Source organism: Dermacentor andersoni, chromosome 1 (genome assembly GCF_023375885.2).
Source record: "Dermacentor andersoni chromosome 1, qqDerAnde1_hic_scaffold, whole genome shotgun sequence".
NCBI lineage: Eukaryota > Metazoa > Arthropoda > Arachnida > Ixodida > Ixodidae > Dermacentor > Dermacentor andersoni.
This window is the reverse complement of record NC_092814.1, coordinates 266,017,070-266,022,516: the sequence shown is the minus strand read 5'-3', so window position 1 is coordinate 266,022,516 and position 5,447 is coordinate 266,017,070. Positions and strand designations below refer to the sequence as shown.

The following is a 5,447-nucleotide window of genomic DNA, read 5'->3' as shown; positions in this document are numbered from 1 at the left end:
GACCCCTCTGCCCTTGCCCTTGGACGTGTCCCTTTTGCTCGGCGGGCTGTCGTGCGCCCGGTAGCCCGGTAGTCTCGGCGTCTCTTCGCTGTGTGTTTCTTGAATCATTATGACGCCTGGTTTTCTCGTTAGTTGCTGAAAGTGTTGCTGCAGCACCGCTCTCTTGCCGGTAAAGCCGTTGCAGTTCCAGTGCCAGACCAAGAGGTCTCTCACTGGCGGTGTGGATGCTGCTGTACGTGCTGTCCCGTCCATGATTGCTGCAGTTTGGCGATGATCTGTGCTTTCATACCTTGTATTTGTGCCTGTATCTGCGTCTGCAGCTGTGCTTGCATCTGCGCCATCATGTTCTGGTTCGTGCTCTGTATGTTCGTTGTCATCTGCTGAACTGTTTGCGCGAGCGTAGTGAGGCGTTCGTTGGTTACCTTGCTGGTCGCCTCAAGATGGTCGAGTCTGTCGTCTTGTTTTTCGATTCTCTCCATTATCTTTCGTTCCTTGGCGCCCTTTATGGCTCTCCTCTTGGGAGCCGGTCCCGCCTCTTTCGTGGCTCTCGGGTCCACCTCGACCTCTGGTTCGTCCTCGGTTATCTCTTCTTGTTTCCTCTCATGTGCGGGGTTCGGCAGCAGCTGCTGCTGTTGCTGCAAACCAATTAATGTCGTTAGCTTCTCGTTGGTTTCCTTGATGGTTGCGTCCTGTTCGGCGATTCTCCACTTTAGCATCTCGTTCTCGTCTCTCAGGGCTTTTACCACCCCATTCTCTTCTTGGATCTTCTTCGCGGCGTTTTGCGCTGGTGGTTTTCTCTTCTCTGCCATGTTTGCCTTGACTGCGTCGGCCCAGGCGACTCTTTCACTCGACTGCGATGGTCTGTGGCGGCTGGCGCTCCTGCCTCCCTTGCTGTTGTCCCTCTTGCGGCTGCTGTAGCGCTGCCTCGATTCCCCGCGGGGTCTCTCGGCAGACGGCGCTCGCAGCGGCGGAAAGCTTTCCGGATCCGGTTGTTGCTGCATGGCTTCCATCTTGCGTTCCCATTGCCGTTTTTTGACCACGTACGGCATCTTGTACTTGTTTTTGCATTCCCTCTCGCCCGTTGGATGCTGTCCCCCGCAGAGCTTGCACTGGGGCTTGCAATCGCGTTTGTGATCCTCGCTGGGGTTCACGATTCCGCAGCCGAAGCACGCTCTGGTGTTGGGATTCGGGCATACGTCTCTTCTATGGCCGACCTTGCCGCATTGCCTGCACACGTCAAAGTGCTTGCGGTAAAGCCCGCACCTGACTAATATCGAGCCATACTTGACGTAGTTCGGTACTTTCTTTCCTGCGAAGAGTACTATCACCGTGGTTGTATTGCCGATTCTGTGCGCCTCCACCGCTAGGGGTTGCACGGTTTCACGATGTTTTCGGCTATCTCCTCCGGGGAGTCGTCTACGGCTATGCCTCGGATGACTCCCTTGACCGTGCCGTCCGGTGCCGTTCGGTAGGCGCTGACTTCGTATGTCCTGCCTCCTATGTTAAGGGCTTTGACCTTAGAGTATAATTTAAGCTCGAAAATTTGGTGTCATGGCCCCTTTAGGTGACAACGATGCGAACTCTGCGTCGTCTGCTTTTAAACAGTTCGACAACACCATTGGCCGTCTCGTCTCTAGCACCCAATGGTGTAGTAATAGCGTCGCTGCTGTACTATGCCAGCAATTTCTTCACTTGCTCGATAAATAGCAGTACCAAACAACCGAGATGTGCCAAAAACGACATGCAAAAACGAAGCAACGCGTGACTGCCATGACGTATTCCCAGCTCTTGCAATCACTTCTGGTGCTTGTAGTACTGTCATGTGTAAGAGGCATGCGGCGCAGAAAGTAAGAGGACGATGTGCACGTGCGTATCGGTCCTAACGGCACGAGCCCTCGAGGCGCGTGACCCGAGCGGTGATTCAGGGAGAAGCGGCGCCAAGCTGGGATTATCGACGTGGCTCCGGGTCAAGAAGGATAGCATCAGCATCGCACTGGCGACGGGAGCCATGGATGTTCGGTCAAGTCCGTGACGCTGGCAGTCCAGGGTGTGGCCGTCGACCTCGGCGACGTTCGAGCGAGGCTCCTTGGATCTGCTGCAGCCTCTCACGGCAGTGCCGGGTACTCCAGGAAAGATCCGCCTTCAGAGACAGACCAGCACGTACAATAGTTCCCGGGGCATCTCGTCGGCCCTCGAAGAAGAAGTAGCGGCGGAACCCGGGGTTAGGCCTAACCGGGGAGGTCAGGGTGCGACGTCACCGACGGAGTTCGAGACACCGGCATCAGAGACGGACGAGTTGTCTGGCGAATACCAAGGCAGCAACGTTTACGGAGTCGGCGAGAATACCGACTATGATGAAGATCCGACACGCTTCGGACTCGGAAGATACGTGCGACGAAAAAAGTCAATAAGAACGGTCCTTTCTAGTAGAGTCGCAGCCATAGGCTAGGGTGGCCTGACTTTCGCGTAGCAAACGCCAAGGACTAACGTAGCCGATAATAAGGACATGTTTAGTGATTATTTAGTAGGTTGCATAATTGTTAGTATTTCTTCATTGTGGTTTAGTATGAGTGAGTTTTATTTTGAGTTTGGGGTGCAGTGTAATTAAAATCTGTTTGCGGTGCTGCTTGCATCTCCCAACCCCATCTCTCGTAACATCCGCACGTCCCCGAGATCGGTGACACACGACAAGTACACAAAAGCATGGCCTTCGAGACTGACGAGCTGACGGACGAGCTCTCGGTATCGGCTGTTAAGATTCGCCAAAAAATCAGCCGCGACCGAGTCTTGTGGAAATTACTGCTGGACACGCGGCCCGGATGACCTTAAAAAGTAACCGAAGAAGCGCTCATGCCGTACTTTGCTAGGCGTTATGGGCTATCTATTGACAATGACTGTATCACATGGTGCAACCGGGGGCTCAAACCAAATCCGCTGAAATGTTTGGTACTGAAACTCTTGAACGAGGGGCACCCGGGAGGGACTCGCATGAAAATGCTTTCACGCAGTCATGTCTGGTGGCCTAAGCAAACTGAGAACATCGAAAAATCATTGAGGGAATGCACAAGTTGCCAATTAACTCAAAATGCTGCGCCACGCCTTCCTATCAGTTCGTGGCATTGGCCGACACGACGAAGGCAGAGAATTCACCTTGACTTCGCATACTACAAACCTCATTGATTGCTTGTTCTTGTACACACTTACTCGAGATGGGTAGAGGTCATCGGCATGTCTGTTACAACTGCAGCCAAAACGGTGGAAAAACTACGAACTATTTTAGCAGCTTTTGGCCTGCCGGAAGAGGTTGTCACCGACAATGGCCCACAATTCGTGTCGTCGGAGTTCGCAGTTTTCCACTCATCAAACGGAATCCGCCACAAGACGACACCACCTTATCATCCGGCGTCTAATAGAGCTGCTCAACGCTTTGTTCAGACTGTGAAAAAGAACCTGGAAAAACAGTTGAAGGATTAAGAGCGAGCGTGAGTTTCCAAATCTAGTCAACATCGGGTCGACCAGTTCCTTTTCCGCTACAGCAACACCCCATGTGCAGCAACCGGAAAAACCGCGGCCGATTTGTTCCTATCATGGAGTCCAAGGACACAGTTAACCGTGCTGCACCCCGAGCTTCTCAACCGTCTGGAGAAAGACGAGCGACGGCACGTCCAAGAGCCTGCTGCCCACTGGCGCGAGTTCAGAGAAGGTGACACGGTGCGAGTGAAGGGAACTAGACCAGGTGAACCGGCATGGATTACTGGTATCATCTTCAGACGAATCAGTGCTGTGACTTCTGTTTTGAACATACAAAACCAACAGCGGTTCGTTCCCGGAGACCATCTAGTAGAGGCGACGTTTCATGTTCCTGAGAAGCCCGTGATTCCTCTTCCTGTGTCATTCCCAAGAACTCGGCAGACATTCCCTCCAACGGAATCTGACTCACCTGCATCGGCTCCATCTGTCGAAGGCAGACAGCAGGAGCCAGCAACGCCACAAGGGCCCTGGTTGCCATACACCTGATGCGAGTCGATCCCAAACCCCCGACCCCTGCCAACCAGGCGTGGACAACGCAGAATCAACCAGGCCCATCCCTCTCCGGAGAAGCACAAGAGAGCGTCGGCAGCCCGAGCGTTGGGGTTATAATTTTTTTTAAAAATGGGGGGGTGGGAGTGTAGTGTCGTCGCACCAACAGCGTCGCAGAAGCGCCGCTAGCGTTTCAGCAAAAGCTATGTAAGCGCGCGCGCGCTCTGGAATAAAGAGCATTCCTTCGTTGACTCCAGCGTGCGTCTGCTTTGCTATATCATTATATCATTTCCCACATTACAAATCTCATGTTCAAGACAGGGGTATTTCGAGATTTCCCCCAAAAAAAGGTGAAAATAATTCCAATTCACAAAAGAAGGAGACCGCGCGCTCATTTCAAGCTATCGCCCCCATATCTATCTTACCTAACTTTAGCAAGGTATTTGGAAAATGTATAATAAAAAGTTTAAGTAAATACTTGTGTAAATTTGACTTGCACTCAACCCATAAATACGAATTCCGCCCAGGTTTTTCAACTAACCTAGCACTGCTTTCGTTTACGGGTCAGATTCAATTGGCTATCGGCTCAGGCATATATGCCGGCGCACTGTTCACTGACCTCACTAAAGCATTTGATTCCATCCGTGATAAAATTCTTGCAACTAAACTAACCGCTTTAGGAATAGTTGGACCAGCACTAGCCCTCATAACAAGTTATTTATCCGACAGACGACAAACTGTTTGTATTTCTAGAGTATTCGCTAACTTCAAAGTTACGACGAAAGGTGTACCTCAAGGCTCTATAATTGGACCGCTTCTATTTGTGATCTACATTAACGATATCACTGTCTTTATTACTTCACGCTTTATGTAGATGACACGACAATAGTACCAACAGATTCATCAATTCTTTCCCTAACTACAAAGCAGCTTAGTAATGACCTCAAGAACTTCACCGAATGGTGCAAACTCACCTCTCGCCAGATTAATCCATCTGTAACTACGTTTATGATCTTGAACTCTACCTCTAAATCCTTAACATACTCTCTAACAATTACGTTTCAATCATTTAAATTATGTGCTGTTAAGGAATGCTCGTTCCTAGGCGCTATTTTAGACTCAAACTTAAAGTATTCTAAACATATTTTGGACTAAAACAAAAAATGGCCTATGGGATAAGAATCCTAATAAATGCGCGACGATACTTTAGCTGTCCTACTTTACTATCATTACACTACGCCTTCATCCACAGCCATTTTACTTACTTTGTATCATCTTGGGTAATACGTATCCCACACATTTACTTCCATTACACCATTTACAGAACCAAGCCATCCCGTTAACGACCTTCAGTCCTTTCCGCTCCAAAACCCTTGCACCCCTTCGGGAATATAAAATCCTTCCATTAGCACTTATGGTTAAATATC

At 50.3% G+C, this 5,447-nt stretch overlaps 1 pseudogene; it reads right to left on the bottom strand.

The window, feature by feature from the left end:
• Positions 1–209: 209 nt before the first annotated feature.
• On the bottom strand, positions 210–2,181 carry LOC126548303 (uncharacterized; annotated as a pseudogene).
• Between the last annotated feature and the right edge of the window lie 3,266 nt (positions 2,182–5,447).